Below are 16783 nucleotides of genomic sequence, written 5' to 3'. Positions count from 1 at the left end.
TTTACCAATAATGGGAAATTAATAATAAATATAAAATTATTTTTGGAGATGCGGGGCATCGATCCCCGTACCTCTCACATGCTAAGCGAGCGCTCTACCATCTGAGCTACATCCCCCTGTAGAAAATCATTCCAAATTTTATTAAATTATATAAAAATTTACTAAAAATTAAAATTTTTAGTTAAAGTTTTTAGTCAAAATTTTCGGTTAAAAATTTTATTTTTTATTTCAAAAATCAATACTGGAGATGCGGGGCATCGATCCCCGTACCTCTCACATGCTAAGCGAGCGCTCTACCATCTGAGCTACATCCCCACAGTGAAAAATAAACAAAATTAACAAAAATTTATATTAAAATTTTGTAAACATTTTTAACGATTTTAGTTTTTTTTCTTTAAATTTCATATAAAAATAAGTCACGTTTAACAATAATTTGAAAAGTGCATACTAATCATTATTAAATTTAACATTGACTAAAGAGTGTGTTCAAATAACGTGCATATATTCATTAAATAATTAAACATTTAATTTTGTAAATAATATTTCTTTAAAACTTCTTTTTTAAAACTGACCTCCAAAGGGAATCGAACTTAAACTTTATGTTTGAAAAGTTTAAGTTCTATTACTTAAGCCAAGGTCATGTATTCTAAACTATTCGCTAAAGATAAGCAATTATGCTTAAAAATTGTTCTAAAAATAGCAATGAAATATGGCAACAGTGCAAAATTTGTTTAACCTGAAATTTTACAATTCCCATTTGCTAATTCCACTAACACTTTTACAAAACTTATTGAAATATTTAAACGAAAAATTATGCTTTTTTTAAACTCTGTATTAATTAGTATGCACTTTAAACTTTATAATAAAACGTGATTAATTTTGTTAAATAAAATTAAACTAAATAATTTAGTTAATAATATTTTGAAATTAAAACAAAAAGGATTTGAAAATACACTCAACTAATTTGCAGTAATTTTTAATATGGGGATGTAGCTCAGATGGTAGAGCGCTCGCTTAGCATGTGAGAGGTACGGGGATCGATGCCCCGCATCTCCAATTGATAGTTTTTTTATTTTTACTTCAAAAAAAAATTGCCTTGTTGCCAGTTTTCAAATCTATTAATAGAATCATCTAGCAAAAGAATTATGCTTAGGTGTTGTAATACCAATACTATTTTAAATCGTTACTGCTTAGTAGCAAGATTTAGAAATAACTTAAGCGTCATGAGTAGAATATTTATTAACAGAGTTTTAATAGATCTTATTATCTTTAATAGTTAATTTATATGCATTTAGTACTTGACTAGTGAATATTTAATTAAAATGTATTTCTTTAATAAAAAATGTATTACAATCGAAATGTTAACTTAAGTTTTGCCGAGCTATCTACAAGGGGATGTAGCTCAGATGGTAGAGCGCTCGCTTAGCATGTGAGAGGTACGGGGATCGATGCCCCGCATCTCCAAAACTTATTTTGTTTTATTTATTCATTCGATTACACAGTCCTAGCTAAAGGTCATAATCGCCTCCAATAACACTTCTCGACTTCTTTATTTACCCCGTTAATTACAAATAGTTCTAAATTACCGTTATTTTTATAGTGGGGATGTAGCTCAGATGGTAGAGCGCTCGCTTAGCATGTGAGAGGTACGGGGATCGATGCCCCGCATCTCCAAATCAACTTTTATTATATTGAAATTCAAATTCAAGACTATTTTGTATAATAAATTCCCTAGAAGTTGGTTCACTTTTCTACATCTAAAGCATGCAAAAGGGAAACACTCCCGGGAAATAATAATTGTTCATAATTGGTCTGATTATATCTTATCTTTATTTTTGAAAAAATTTGTAAATTTCATTAAAAATTGAGGAAAAAATCAATTTGGAGATGCGGGGCATCGATCCCCGTACCTCTCACATGCTAAGCGAGCGCTCTACCATCTGAGCTACATCCCCATATATAAAATTTTCTAAAATTATATTCACTTTAATCGGTTAAGCCCTTAGGTTAGAGGTCAAATATAGAATTTAATAAAAAACTTTTGAAATGGTATATTATATAATTCTCGTATGTTTTTTTCACATTAATCCAATAGAGTTTTCAAAGTCGTATATATAATGTCAGAAATTAAAACTTGGAGAGATATTTTTAAATATGTTTTTATTAAAACTCGATATATACATATTTACATATATTTTCTGTCCGATTTAACCCTGAAATAGTTTAACTAATAGACGTTTCTATTAATTAACTATAGTTGATTAATCAAATATAGATTTAATACTTTTGCAAGTTCATTTCTATTAAACCTGATTGATCATTTCAAGTCTTATACATATTTTAAACCTTTTTCAAAGTTTCTCATCAATAGACACAAGACAAGACACCCCTTTTAAGTATTTCGTATAATTTACACATTTTAGAAATTTTTAAAATTCAAATTTAAAAATTTCTCTGGAGATGCGGGGCATCGATCCCCGTACCTCTCACATGCTAAGCGAGCGCTCTACCATCTGAGCTACATCCCCAAGTGGTGATGTATAAATTGAATGTTAAACATTAAGAAACATGTAATAGTTCTTAAACTAAAATATTTTTAAAATTTTATTTTTTTTAATTTAATTAAATTAACTATTTTTTAACTTTTAAATAAAAATTTAACAAAATTATTTAAAAGATTTTGGAGATGCGGGGCATCGATCCCCGTACCTCTCACATGCTAAGCGAGCGCTCTACCATCTGAGCTACATCCCCTTATAAGAAATCTAAAATTTAAATAATTGAAATAATAATAATTTGAAAGAAATAGTTTATAACGGTTTCCGATTAACGGTAAATTTTATTAATTTGTTATTTGCTTACTTATTTGGGCCCTCAAATGTCTGCTACCGTTCAATTTGCTGAATTTTTCCTTAGCAAAAGTTTCTTTATAAAATCCTTCTAAAAATCGATTGTTCTTTATCCTAACTTTAATAGTTTAATCAATATTATTAATATTGGTTCAAATTGTTTTAGAATAAAAAAGTTTTTCAAAATAAAATCTGGAGATGCGGGGCATCGATCCCCGTACCTCTCACATGCTAAGCGAGCGCTCTACCATCTGAGCTACATCCCCTTGTAAATAAAATTAGAATTAACTCGAACACAATGGTCAATTTTATAAAATAACGGTAATTTATAACGGCTAATATGCCCACTTCTGCAGCGGGCATATTAGTTCCATAGCTATAGGTTTTAACAAGGATTTGAACTTGTTCTACTCAAGATATTGCGGTAATCCAATTGTAGATTTGAAATAAATTAAAAACTTTTTAAGAATTTAAATCTGTATTAAGTGTTTTAAACTTCAATATTAAAACATTTTTTAAAACCCTTCAAATAATTGAAATAAAAAAAAATAGTTCTGGAGATGCGGGGCATCGATCCCCGTACCTCTCACATGCTAAGCGAGCGCTCTACCATCTGAGCTACATCCCCTCTATATAAAATGAACTCATTCATATACACAAACGTCAAAGTTATTTATACAATAAGAAAAAAAGCCTCAAATTTCTACACACAAAAGTCCACAATAAAATCTTAAAAATAGTCTCCAAAACTAATCAAACTAATGCCAAGAAAACAAGTTGGTTTAGTTTTTTATTCAATAATTTTAGCCAAAGGCAACCAACAGTCATGAAGAAAAAACACACACACTCACACAAAAACATATAAAGCTTTTTTGTAATCAAACAAAATTATCACAAAGAAATCAAAAGGCAGACAGAAAGAAAGACAGACAGACACAAGCCGTCAAAAAACAACTAACAAATATGTTAAACACACATTTAATATTGACAGTTATTTAAATATTTATAAGAACTAACGACTCCACCACAAAGAAAAATTCACTTTTATTTTAAAAATAATTTCCCCTCCAAAAAAAAACAATATTTTGTCTATCTGTCTATCACTTTCTCATCAGCAGCTGTCTTTTACGTCACTTTTTTTGTTTTCGTTTTCTTTTCAAACTTTTAGCTAATTTATTCTATTTTATTATTTATTTACTTTTTTTTCATTTCTTTTTTGCGGTCTATTTTCTACACATTAGTTTTAATAATCATGTCTAGTTAACACAAAAATTATAACTGGGTCACTACTTGTACGTGCTTTATTGTTAAGTCTTTCTTTAAAAAAACAAAAACTACATATTTCTAGTTATTGTTGCCAATTCATCGTTTCATTGAGGAAACCCTCTTTTTCATTGTCTACAGCAGTCTACACAACACAATCTATTAATCTTCAATTATCTAAGCTCTTCTCAATTGTTATCTCTTATTTATAATCTGCTTTTTTTTGTATTATAAATTATTTTTTTTATAAATTTTTGTTTATGTCTTCTAATTTTTGCTGTAATCAAACACTTAAGTTGAAGCATTAGACCCCATCAAACGTCATGTTAAAATTTTGTACGTTATAGATATTGATGATAAAGTTGTGAGCTTATTTATAGTGAGAAGATTAACCCGTTAAGAATCGAATATTTTATTTGAAAGAAAATCTTTAAAATCTTTTAGACAGAACATTTTCTATAGAAAATCTTTAATAGAGAAAATTTTCAATAGAAAATCTATAATAGAGAAAATTTTCTATAGAAAATCTAAAATAGAGAAAATTTTCTATAGAAAATCTAAAATAGAGAAAATTTTCAATAGAAAATCTTTAAGACAGAACATTTTCTATAAAAAATCTTTAAAACAGAACATTTTCTATAGAAAATCTTTAAGACACAAACTTCCATAGCAAATCATTAAGACAGCAAATTTTCTATAAAAAATCTTTAAGACAGAAATTTTATATAGAAAATCATTAAGACAGAACATTTTCTATAGAAAATCTTGAAGACGGAACTTTTCTATAGATAATTTTCAAGACAGAACATTTTCAATTAAAAATCTTTAAGGCAGAATATTTTCTATAGAAAATCTTTAATACAGAACATTTTCTGCAGAAAATCTTTAATACAGAACATTTTCTGCAGAAAATCATTAATACAGAACATTTTCTGCAGAAAATCTTTAAAACCAAACATTTTCTATAGAAAATCTTTCAAAAAGAACGTTTTCTATAGAAGATATTTAAGACAGAACATTTTCGACAGAAAATCATTAAAACTAGACATTTTCTATAAAAAATTATTAAGACAGAATATTTTCTATAAAAAATCTTTAAGACAGAACATTTTCTATAGAAAATCTTTAAGACAGAAAATTTTTTATAGAAAATCTTTAAAACTTAACATTTTCTATAGAAAGTCTTAGAAAATCTTTAAAACTAAATGTTTTTAATAAAAAATCTTTAATATGAAAAGTTAAAAAAATCTTTGACTGAAAATCTTCAATAGAAAATTTGTGAATGAAATTTTTGATAGAAAATTTGTGAAAGAGAACATTTTCTATACGAAATCTTTAATAAAAAGTTATAGTTTTGGAGATGCGGGGCATCGATCCCCGTACCTCTCACACAATCATTAAGACAACATTTTCTATAGAAAGTCTTCAAGACAGAAGATGTTCCACAGAACATCATTAAAACTGAATATTTTCTATAGAAAATCTTTAAGAAAGAATATTTTTTCAGAAAATTTCTAAAACTGAACATTTTCTATAGAAAATCTTTAAGATAGAAGATTTTCTATCTATAAAAAATATTTAAGATGAACAATTTCGGCAGAAAATCTTTAAAACTGGACATTTTCAATAGAAAATCTTTAGAATATTTTCTACAAAAAATTTTAAGAAAGAACATTTTCTATAGAAAGTCTATAAGACAGAACATTTTCCTTAAAAAACTTTTAAAGCTGAATATCTTCTATAGAAAATCATTCAGACAACACATTTTCTATATAAATTTTTTAAAACAGAAAAATTTTTATAGAAAATCTTTGAGGCAGAACATTTTCTATAGAAAGTCTTTAAGACAGAACATCTTCCACAGAAAATCATTAAAACTAAATGTTTTCTTTAGAAAATCTTTAAGAAAGAATATTTTTCTTAGAAAATTTTTAAAACTGAACATTTTTAATAGAAAATTTTTAAGACAGAAGATTTCTATTGAAAATCTTTAAGTCAAAACATTTTCCAATGAAAATCTTTAAGATAGAACATTTTTTACAGATAATCTTTAAAACTGAACATTTTCTATAGAAAATCTTTCAGAAAGAACATTTTCTATAGAAGATATTTAAGACAGAACATTTTCGACAGAAAATCATTAAAACTAGACATTTTCTATAAAAAATCATTAAGACAGAATATTTTCTATAAAAAATCTTTAAGACAGAACATTTTCTATAGAAAATCTTTAAAACTTAACATTTTCTATAGAAAGTCTTAGAAAATCTTTAAAACTAAATGTTTTTAATAAAAAATCTTTAATATGAAAAGTTAAAAAAATCTTTGACTGAAAATCTTCAATAGAAAATTTGTGAATGAAATTTTTGAAAGAGAACATTTTCTATACGAAATCTTTAATAAAAAGTTATAGTTTTGGAGATGCGGGGCATCGATCCCCGTACCTCTCACATGCTAAGCGAGCGCTCTACCATCTGAGCTACATCCCCATATTAAAGTATATTGGAAGCGATTTAAACTTTTACCATGACCCAGAGTAGTATTATGCTCTAAAAATAGAACGCAACTATGCCAATAAAGATCTTGCATACAAAATTTTTATAAAGATATATAATTTCAGAATAGCAATAGTTTTTGTCTATTTACAATATATTTTGTAAGACCTATGGGAACTCGTTTAGATCCTTTTGACTAATAGTTGTGTTCATTCGGAACCCACTATTTTTAGCTCTGAACTCTTACTTTTATGGGTTTTTAGATAACCCTTTTTATGAACAATTTCAGAAATTTTTAGAATTCAATTTAAAAATTTCTGGAGATGCGGGGCATCGATCCCCGTACCTCTCACATGCTAAGCGAGCGCTCTACCATCTGAGCTACATCCCCCTATAACAGGTACATATTAGTAAAATTTAAAGTATTTTTTTAATTTAAAACTTTTTTAAATTGTAATGGATAAAAAATTCAAAAATAGCAACGTCCCTGAACACTGGCTTTAAGGCTAAAAATTAAAAAAAAAAAAAAAAACAGATTTAGTTTTGATTATAGTTCCGTTACCAAAAAATCAATTTTGGAGATGCGGGGCATCGATCCCCGTACCTCTCACATGCTAAGCGAGCGCTCTACCATCTGAGCTACATCCCCCTATAAATATCGAATAAAAATTTTAAGAAATGCGTTAAATTTTTCACATTTTATAATGCATTTATGTAAATAAATTTAAAATAATTTTTAAATCAATTTGTATCAGAAAATGTCACGTATTTTTAGTTCAAAAATGCAGGTTTTATGTTTTTATGGTAATTGAAACCTTTTTTTTTTACTAAATTATTAAATCATTTAACAATTTGTCTTCAAATAACAGTTTTTAATCAAAGAAAAAAAATTTAATAAAAAATTTGACATGTTTGTAAGAAATTTTATTCACACAGTTGACAATTAGTTGACATGTCATTTCATGTTTTTTACATGTTTTACTTTTATTTTCATATAAAGTTTTGAAACAAAATTACTAAATAGAATTGGCATAATATCAAAGGAAACATATTTACTTTGATACTTTGATCAAGAGCCAAAAATTAAACCTGCAAAAAGTTAGAAAAAATAGATTTTTACAAAAAAAAATATGTTATGTCAGCTTTTAAAATCAAACAAATTTTTTTTGTCTTTTCATACTTAAAAAGTCATTAAAATTTGCTTCTCTTAAAATAAACTTTTCTATTGTTAAATATTTTATTGTTAAATATTTATTAATACAAAACCATGTATATCTTATCTTTTTGGTTATGGTTATAGAATAACCTTAAAAAATATTTATATTTTCCTTTTATTTCCTTTTTCCTCCTTGACTTTGTTTTATTTTTGTTGATTTTTTTTTACTATTTAGTAAACACGGAAAACGTGTCTTGAATATTTTATCCGCTTAAAAATTAAATTTATGTAAATAAATTTTTTCTTCAATTTCTACTTCAAACATACATATCTTTCGTTGGGGGAGTGTTTTTTTGTTCATTATTTTCTCGAGATGAAACCCTGAAAAATGTTTCGAAATATAATTGTAACAACGTATGTATTTAGTGTGTTAAATGTATTTCATTTTTAAATTTTTTTTGTAATATAGCGTTAGCTGAAACCAGAAAATCTTTAAAACAGAATGTTTTGTATAGGAAATCTTTAAGACTGAAGATCTACTATTGAAATTCTTTAAATCAGAAAATTTTCTAATAAAAATCTTTAAATCAGAAAATTTTCTACAGAAAATCTTTAAGACAGAAAATTTTCTATAGAAAATCTTTAAAACAAAAAATTTGCTATAGAAAATCTTTAAGACAGAACATTTTTTATATAAAAACTTTAAGACAGAAAATTTTCTATAGAAAATCTTTAAGACTGAAAATTTTTTATAGAAAATCATTAAGACAAAAAATTTTCTTTAACATAAAAATGTTCTCTTATAAAAAACTCTATAAAACAAACAACTTTCTATAAGACAAAAAATTTCTAAAGAAAATCTTTAAGAAAGACATTTTTTAAAGAAAACTTTTAAGAAAGACAATTTTCTAAAGAAAATCTTTAACACAGACAATTTTCTATAGAAAATCTTAAAGACAGAAAATTTTCTATATAAAATCTTTAAGACAGATAATTTTGTAAAGAAAATCTTAAATACAGACAATTTTGTAAAGAAAATCTTTAAGACAGAGAATTTTCTTTAGAAAATCTTTAAGACAGACAAATTTCGATAGAAAAATTTTAAGACAGACAATTTTGTAAAGAAAATCTTTAAGACAGAGAATTTTCTAAAGAAAATCTTTAATACAGACAATTTTCTATAGAAAATCTTTAAGACAGACAATTTTCTACAGAAATCTTTAACACAGAAAATTTTCTATGTAAAATCTTTAGAAAATTTTTAAGACGAACAATTTTCTATCGAAAATCTTAAAAACAGAGAGTTTTCTATAGAAAATCTTTAAGACAGACAATTTTCTATAGAAAATCTTTAAGACAGACAATTTTCTATAGAAAATCTTTAAGACAGACAATTTTCTATAGAAAATCTTTAGAAAATTTTTAAGACGAATAATTTTCTATAGAAAATCTTTAACACAGACAATTTGCTATAGAAAATCTTTAAGACTGACAATTTTCTCTAAAAAATCATTAAGACAGACAATTTTTTACAGAAATTTTTTAAAGAAAAATTTTAAGACTGATAATTTTATATAGAAAGTCTTTAAGACAGACAATTTCCTATAGAAAATCTTTAAGACAGACAATTTTCTATAGAAAATCTTTAAGACAGACAATTTTCTAGAGAAAATCTTTAAGACAGACAATTTTCTATGGAAAATCTTTAAGACAGAAAATTTTCTATGAACAATTTTTAAGACAGAATGTTTTCTATAGAAAATCTTTAAGACAGAAAATTTTCTTTAAAAAATTGGACGTGTGGATTGGAGACTAGTATAAAGCCTGTACAGAGGACAATGAAACTCTAGTGCACTTTCTTGGCCACTGTCAGACATTCGTCAAAGTTAGATAAAAGTACCTTTAATTAACACTTTTTTCATGAAAAGGATCGCACAGCAGGACTGATGGTGGCCTAGGTATATTTCATCGGATTTGATCAACATAACCTTTAAACATTTTTAATTCAGTTTTCCTTTATCTTTTTTAACTAACGCTACGTTTTTGAGTGTATTTTTTTTCTAAATATATTTCCTTGAATTTTTATAAGAATTAAAAACAAAACTCTCTAGGGTTTTGCGGTATTTCATTAGTAATCTTAGTTGGAAATTTTTTAGTTGTGTGTTTTTCGTTTTTTTTTTGGTATTCTTAAAAAAAAGATTTCTTTAATGAACAACACTGTTTATACATACATACGGATTAATTTTACATACATATATTATGCTTATGCTATTTTAAAAATAATTATTTGAAGCTTTAACTAACAGTAATTATAAGTAATTATTCTAAGAAAATACAGATTACGGTTAGAAAATTTCCTTTAGTTAGTACTTTTAAAATTGTCTGTCATTCAATAAGCAATTTTTTCAATAAAGATATGTTTGTAAAAGACAACAAATTACTTATATTAAATATAAATTTCCGATTTTCTTACGGCAATTATAACATATCGAGTATTTTCTGGGTTCACATTTTTCATCATTTGAAGAACTAGTTTTCTAAGAAATTTTTTTAGCATATTTGCATGCTAAGCTCACTATAAATAAGTCATCTTTTCTTTCATATTATTATATTTCAAAAATTTTCCATTGTTCTATATGAATTTCAAGTGTTAATGCTACGCATAGCTTTCAAGTATACCATGAGCTCCTCGAAGCTACTACAAGTGTCTAAGTAAATTTAGTATATTTACTATTTCTTTGAGTACTGAACTGTAGTTAAAGCAAACTTACACAAAACATTGTGAAAAAATCTGAGCTCACACCAAGTATTTGAAAAATATGCGTTATATTTTTAAAATTTAAATACAATATGAAATGTATTTAAACTTTACAAAACACATCTTCTACATAGCAGGGAAACCGGAAAAACTAAAAGTTGAGATATTATTTCTGAAGATATTGCTAAATATTTTTAAATGTTCTATGGTGTAATTTTTAATGTTTTGTGTAAATAGGTCTAGTTTTTGTCAAGTTTATAGTCTATAGTCTTGTCTATAGTCTAGTTTATAGTATATGCTACAGTTTAGTCTATAATCTAGTTTACACCCTAGTTTATATTCTAGTCGATAGGCTAGTCTATATTCTACTGTATGTTCTAATCTATATTCTAGTCTATTGTCTAGTCTATATTCTAGTTTATACTCTTTATGCTTTATAATCCTGTCTAATCTATATTCTAGTCTATAATTTAGTCTTTAGTCAGGTCTATAGTCTAGTCTATAGTCTAGTCTATAGTCTAGTCTATAGTCTAGTCTATAGTCTAGTCTATAGTCTAGTCTATAGTCTAGTCTATAGTCTAGTCTATAATCTAGTCTATAGTCTGGTCTATAGTCTAGTCTATAGTCTAGTCTATAGTCTAGTCTATAATCTAGTCTATAGTCTAGTCTATAGTCTATTCTATAGTCTAGTCTATAGTCTGGTCTATAGTCTAGTCTATAATCTAGTCTATAGTCTAGTCTATAGTCTAGTCTATAGTCTAGTCTATAGTGTAGTCTATAGTCTGGTCTACATTCTAGCCTGTATTCTAGTCTATAGTCTAATCTAATCTATAGTCTAGCCTATAGTAAGGACCATGGCTAGGTTATGCAATACAATTTTCTGTTACAATTTTACTAAACATCCACCTCTTCCCTCGACATTTTTTTCAACATACCAACAAAAAAAATTATATAGATGATATAAAAATAAAATGTAAAAGATACACATGTTACAGCAAAAACAACAAAAGAAGTATATATACTACAACGAAGACATTGAAATTGTTGAAAACATACTAATACCTATACACAAACACCTCTACTCAGGCAACTAAACAAAAATGAAAATATATTTACAAAATAACATTGATTTCATCAGGCTTTTGTATAAAAACAAGAACCCAAATATGTTTATGATAAAAACAACAAAAAAATATCTCTAGAAATAAAAACCGATATAAAACACGCCAGTCAGCCATAACCATGACCAAATTAAGCATCACACTTTTCTTTTCGAAACACAACCCAAATCTTCTTGTTCATAAATCTTTTAAGAAAAATAACATGAAAAAAAACAAACAATTTCCTTTGCTTACTTTTTCAGCAATGGAATATAAGTATACTCTTTATGTTATTTACTCCCTTTAGCTCTCTTTTTCTCTGTTTTCTTTGTATTATATTTTGCCAAAATACCGTTATAATTAAAATCATTTAGATGTATTAATTCATTGCCTATTTTAAGGAGACTTTTAATGTAATTACATTCATTCTGTCACACGCACACACACACATTTTGTATATGTATTAAATAAAGAAATGGTTTTGTAGCCAAATAGCTTAACTACCATATAAAAAAAGTTATAAAATTTATATTTAAGATAATTTTGGGTCTTAATTTTAAATGTATGTAAAAGAAGAACATTTAAAAAACTTAAATACAAGTCATATGCTTGAGTATCATTATGAATTTTTATATGATAAAACTGTAGTTAATTACTTTGCCATCTAAGATGTACATATGTTTATTTACTTAAACATTACTGTTGGTTTCTATAGAGTATAATATAAAAATACTCATGCTCTTTAATTGCAGACAACTTTTAATGAATTTTTTATATTATTGAAGAGTGTGAAGTGTATATATTTATACAGTTTTATTATGGGAATTCATTTTCCTATTTAAGATGAATTTTATAAGATTTTTTCTCTTTTTTGCTATTCTTGTTTTATTTCTTATTCATTAACCACTATTAACCCCATTTTGAGAACATTAAATATACTTAATGATTAAAATATTAAGAACATATTAAGAGGGGTTTTAATAAAAATATATATATTGTATAAATTTACTATTTAAGATTTAATGATGGAGAGTAACTAAATGTTTGGTTAAGAAGAAAACATAGCTTTTAGGGAAGTAGACTTTAGAATTCTTTTAGAGTTGTAAATAATTATAACACAAGCCATGGATTTAACTTAGGATACAACAGGCCCGATTGTGGCCTAGGTGTATTTCTTCGGATTTGAGGTAAAATACATCCACCTATCAACTAATCAAATGGGACATTTTTGGTTAAGCAATTATAGGCCCAATTTTGTCAAGATTATGCGGCCAAACATGACTATAATCAGTCATATACTTGTTAAACACCATTGTCCGTCCGACTACAGTTTGTTTCGATAGATTTAGAACGCTCTCTTTGCGATACGTTTCATTTCGAAAGAACAGAGCTGCGCAGAATTCGAAACTAACAATAGATTTCGTGACATGAAATTTGAAATTTTGTACTGCAACTGGAGCCTAGTGGTCCATTGTACTACCCTTAACATTGGCTCGTCCGATTACAGTTTGTTTCTATAGATGCAGAACGATGCGTTTCACTTCTGAAGGTGAATTTTCGATTCGAACAGTATTATTTTCTAAATGACAAAGATGCGCAGAATCCGAATCTGATCATAGATTTTCTTTTGAAATTTTAAATTTTGAACTTTAGAACAACATGGTCTTTATGGCCCACTGTGCTACCCTTAGAATTGCCATTGCTATACTTTTGATAACGTTGGTCCATCCGATTACATTTTGTTTCGATATATGCAGAACATCGCTCTCTATGCAATACGTTTCACTTCTGAAGATGAATTTTCGATACTTTCCTAAAAGACATAGCTACGCAGAATCCGAATATTAACTCAGATTTTCTCCATCACATCTGAGCTTTCAGATATCGTGACCTGAAATTTTGTACTTTAGAAAAATATAACTTGTGCCTAGCGGTCCATTGTGCTACCCTTAGAAATGCAATTCCCACTCTAATTTCGTTGAGTACTAGATTCATGCAGTCTCCGTAAAGAACATTCGCATCTCTGAGACACTCCAGAGAGTAAGACAGAGAAAGGATCTCTACCAATATAGCGCAATCTGTGCTCTTGTAAGGCTGGGCAGTCACATAGAAGGTGTTGTACAGATTCCTTTTCGTAGGTCCTGACATATTTATAAAAAGTTTCTTTTATTTTTTTTTAAAACTATTAAAATTTTATTTTTTTTTAATTTATTAAAATTGCGAATTTTGGGAATAATCAGAAAGTTTTCGGAAAAAAATTATATTATTTTTGATAGAAATTTCAAAAACAGATGTGAGGGCTACAAGCATTGACCAACCAGACAACTTGATCTCCGTGTAGACAAACAGTACAGACACTTAAACGAAATACTCTTTCAACTTTTATACCTTTAAACCAAATACCTTCCTCACTCACCTCTGGCAGAGATTCACTCCACCGATATGATCACAAAATTTGAGAATAAAATCATGAGAGTGTTGTCTAGTGGGATTCGTATTGGGTGTTGTCTAGTGGGATGAGTATTGGGTTTTCTGATTGTAGAGACTACACCTACCATCATTCGCCTTAGAATCAGTTTCTGTATAAATTTATCCATGTATGTCTGTCCGTTCGTGTAAACTTTATAATCAAATTAGAGGTCGGTATTTTCAATATAATTTCATGAAATTTGGCACAAATGGCTCGATGAACTCAAGAAAAATGGAGGCTTTTAAAAACTGTTAAAAGCGGTTTAATATTTCATCTAGCTCCCACACAACCATATACCCAAAATTGATACATCGCAGCAAAAATAAAACGAAGTACTTTCAAAAGAATAACATTTATCACCTCTTCAAAAGTAGCACTAAGTGAATTTTTTTACCTTTTGTGGAAGTGATGTTTATTGACTTCCAAAGAAGCAATAAAAATATATATTTTCGTTTAAAATTGAATGTATATTTTTTGTACAGATTTTTTTTTTCATTAAAACAATTTTATTTTGGAGTTAATGGATAAATGTGTAATTTTAATTGCACTTCCTTATAACTTTCCAAAAAAGACCATAAAAATTACTTCCTGAGAATGACTTCAGATGTAATGAATTTTGAATCAAGAAAAGAACATGCCTCCAATGACAAGCCTGTGTTAAAATCATCGCTTTTTCATGTCTATTTCAGTACTTCCATAGAGTAAATTTTGTATTCGTCGAAAGTTTTTAGTAATATTAATTTACAAAATTTAAATAATAAAACTTGACCCTTTGCCATGTTGCTAATGTGAATTAAAATTTGAGTGATTATATTATTTCCATTCTAAAAACTTTCTTTATAACCACTTTCGTGTATAATATAGAAATGTGCTTTAAACTATAAATTGCTGTTAAATAATTGTGTAATTATTCATTACGCAAAATAAGCTGCCACAAGTATAATAAACTACATCCACTACACTACAGTAAAGGTTAAAGGAAATAACACTGTGGCATTTTAAAAACCATAAGAAATACAATTTATAAATTTTTTTCATCCTTAACATATACTAATTAAAAAGTATTTAATTTTCTCCTAACTAACCACTATAAGTTTAAGTTTAAAAAAAAAGAAATTTCACAACGACATTGTAAAAAGTATAGTATACTTTAAGGATGTGCATTTTATAGCCAATGTCCCTGAGTAAAATTGTGAGTAAAAGTAAATTTTTGTAATAAAAATTAAAAACAAATATTTGTTTAAATTTTCTCGCTCTCTCTCTCTCTATTTATTATAATAAATTTAAATACATATTTAACATACTTATAGGATTTAAATGCAATAATATGTATGTTACATCAAGCGGAAATACTTTAATAGTGCGAAAAATTGTTTTAAAAACAAAATTTGTTTACTAACAGCAGATAAATAACATAATCATTGTAAAAATAATAATAAAAAAAAAAAACTGAAATGCATTTTATTTCCTCAATTTACACTAAATTCTAACTCAATTTATTAATATTTGCTAAACATTTTATCGAATCAACCAGTAAACCAGCATTTTCATTCAGGCTAAAAACCAACAACCAATAACAACAACATCAACATCATAATCATTCTCATGGTCGTCAGCATCATCATCATAATATTTGTCTGATGTAAATTTTCAAATTGCATAAATTCTATTTACTCTCAACTATACATACAAACATATGTATGTTTATGTAGTTGTACAAAATTGTCTAACTATATTTATATTTCGACAGAAGATTTACTAGTGATGGTATTTATGAATTTCTAAATAATATATTTAATTAAATTAACAAAAAAACTACAACATTACTAAGTAATATACTTTATAAACAATACTAATTACTTATGACACTATTAAGATATATTTTAGTAATGACCGTTTAATAAGCAATTTTAAAAATTCCTACTTTATTGAGCATTTATCCCTTAAATCTCAACACTGTTGAAAACATCCAATACAACATAAAAGCCTCAGATATAAACTAAACAGACACCAAGTGTAGAGAGAATGGTTAAGAGCGAGTAAATAATATTAAATAAAATCCATAGCATACTTACCTACGAAAGGGCTCCCCGGGCAATACATCATCAAATTGATTATGAAGGAAATGGTAACAAACTACATTAGTTGTTGAAAATTGTTGGTTGACTGGTTGTTATTTGGTTATGAATGGAATGGAATGTATTTGTCTCGTTGCATAAATGTTGGAAAATTGCAAAAGCATTATAAACCATCAGCAAACAAACAACATTCTTGTACTCAACAGCTACGACCAAACGCTCTTGTTCACACACATACACGTACTTACTTCTCTAGAGATAAATAGATTTTTAGATTGACACAAACATAGAAATTTATTTTTTAATTAAATAAGGTTATTTAGTTTGTTTTTTTTTTATAATTTTTGTTTTCGTAAAAAGGAAATTAGAAAGCTAATTGAGCTTTTTTATGAAAAAAAAAGTGAAATATGTAATAAAATTTAAACTTGGTTGAAAAGCATTACATTCCTATTGTCATTAAAAGCTTACTTTAAGAAGTTTCTTAAGGTACATTAAAAATTTTAACCACATAAGATAGATAGATTAGATAGATAGATAGATAGATAGATAGATAGATAGATAGATAGATAGATAGATAGATAGATAGATAGATAGATAGATAGATAGATAGATAG

General features: G+C 26.9%; 1 protein-coding gene and 10 non-coding genes across 12 annotated transcripts in view; 4 read left to right on the top strand and 7 right to left on the bottom strand.

Moving 5' to 3' along the window:
- LOC111688532 (serine/threonine-protein kinase NLK) overlaps nucleotides 1–16783 on the top strand; it is a 157496-nt gene that overhangs the window by 116518 nt on the left and 24195 nt on the right. The window lies entirely within an intron of this gene.
- Nucleotides 44–116, bottom strand: Trnaa-agc. Its single transcript has one exon. It is a non-coding gene; the product is annotated as a tRNA-Ala (tRNA).
- Nucleotides 243–315, bottom strand: Trnaa-agc. Its single transcript has one exon. It is a non-coding gene; the product is annotated as a tRNA-Ala (tRNA).
- Trnaa-agc lies at nucleotides 984–1056 on the top strand. The gene has a single exon. It is a non-coding gene; the product is annotated as a tRNA-Ala (tRNA).
- On the top strand, nucleotides 1392–1464 carry Trnaa-agc. Its single transcript has one exon. It is a non-coding gene; the product is annotated as a tRNA-Ala (tRNA).
- On the top strand, nucleotides 1602–1674 carry Trnaa-agc. Its single transcript has one exon. It is a non-coding gene; the product is annotated as a tRNA-Ala (tRNA).
- On the bottom strand, nucleotides 1883–1955 carry Trnaa-agc. Its single transcript has one exon. It is a non-coding gene; the product is annotated as a tRNA-Ala (tRNA).
- On the bottom strand, nucleotides 2456–2528 carry Trnaa-agc. Its single transcript has one exon. It is a non-coding gene; the product is annotated as a tRNA-Ala (tRNA).
- Nucleotides 2682–2754, bottom strand: Trnaa-agc. Its single transcript has one exon. It is a non-coding gene; the product is annotated as a tRNA-Ala (tRNA).
- On the bottom strand, nucleotides 3043–3115 carry Trnaa-agc. Its single transcript has one exon. It is a non-coding gene; the product is annotated as a tRNA-Ala (tRNA).
- On the bottom strand, nucleotides 3405–3477 carry Trnaa-agc. The gene has a single exon. It is a non-coding gene; the product is annotated as a tRNA-Ala (tRNA).

This window comes from Lucilia cuprina, chromosome 5 (genome assembly GCF_022045245.1).
Source record: "Lucilia cuprina isolate Lc7/37 chromosome 5, ASM2204524v1, whole genome shotgun sequence".
In the NCBI taxonomy this organism is placed as follows: Eukaryota; Metazoa; Arthropoda; class Insecta; order Diptera; family Calliphoridae; genus Lucilia; species Lucilia cuprina.
Note: the sequence above shows the minus strand (reverse complement) of the source record. Positions and strands in the feature narration are given on the sequence as shown.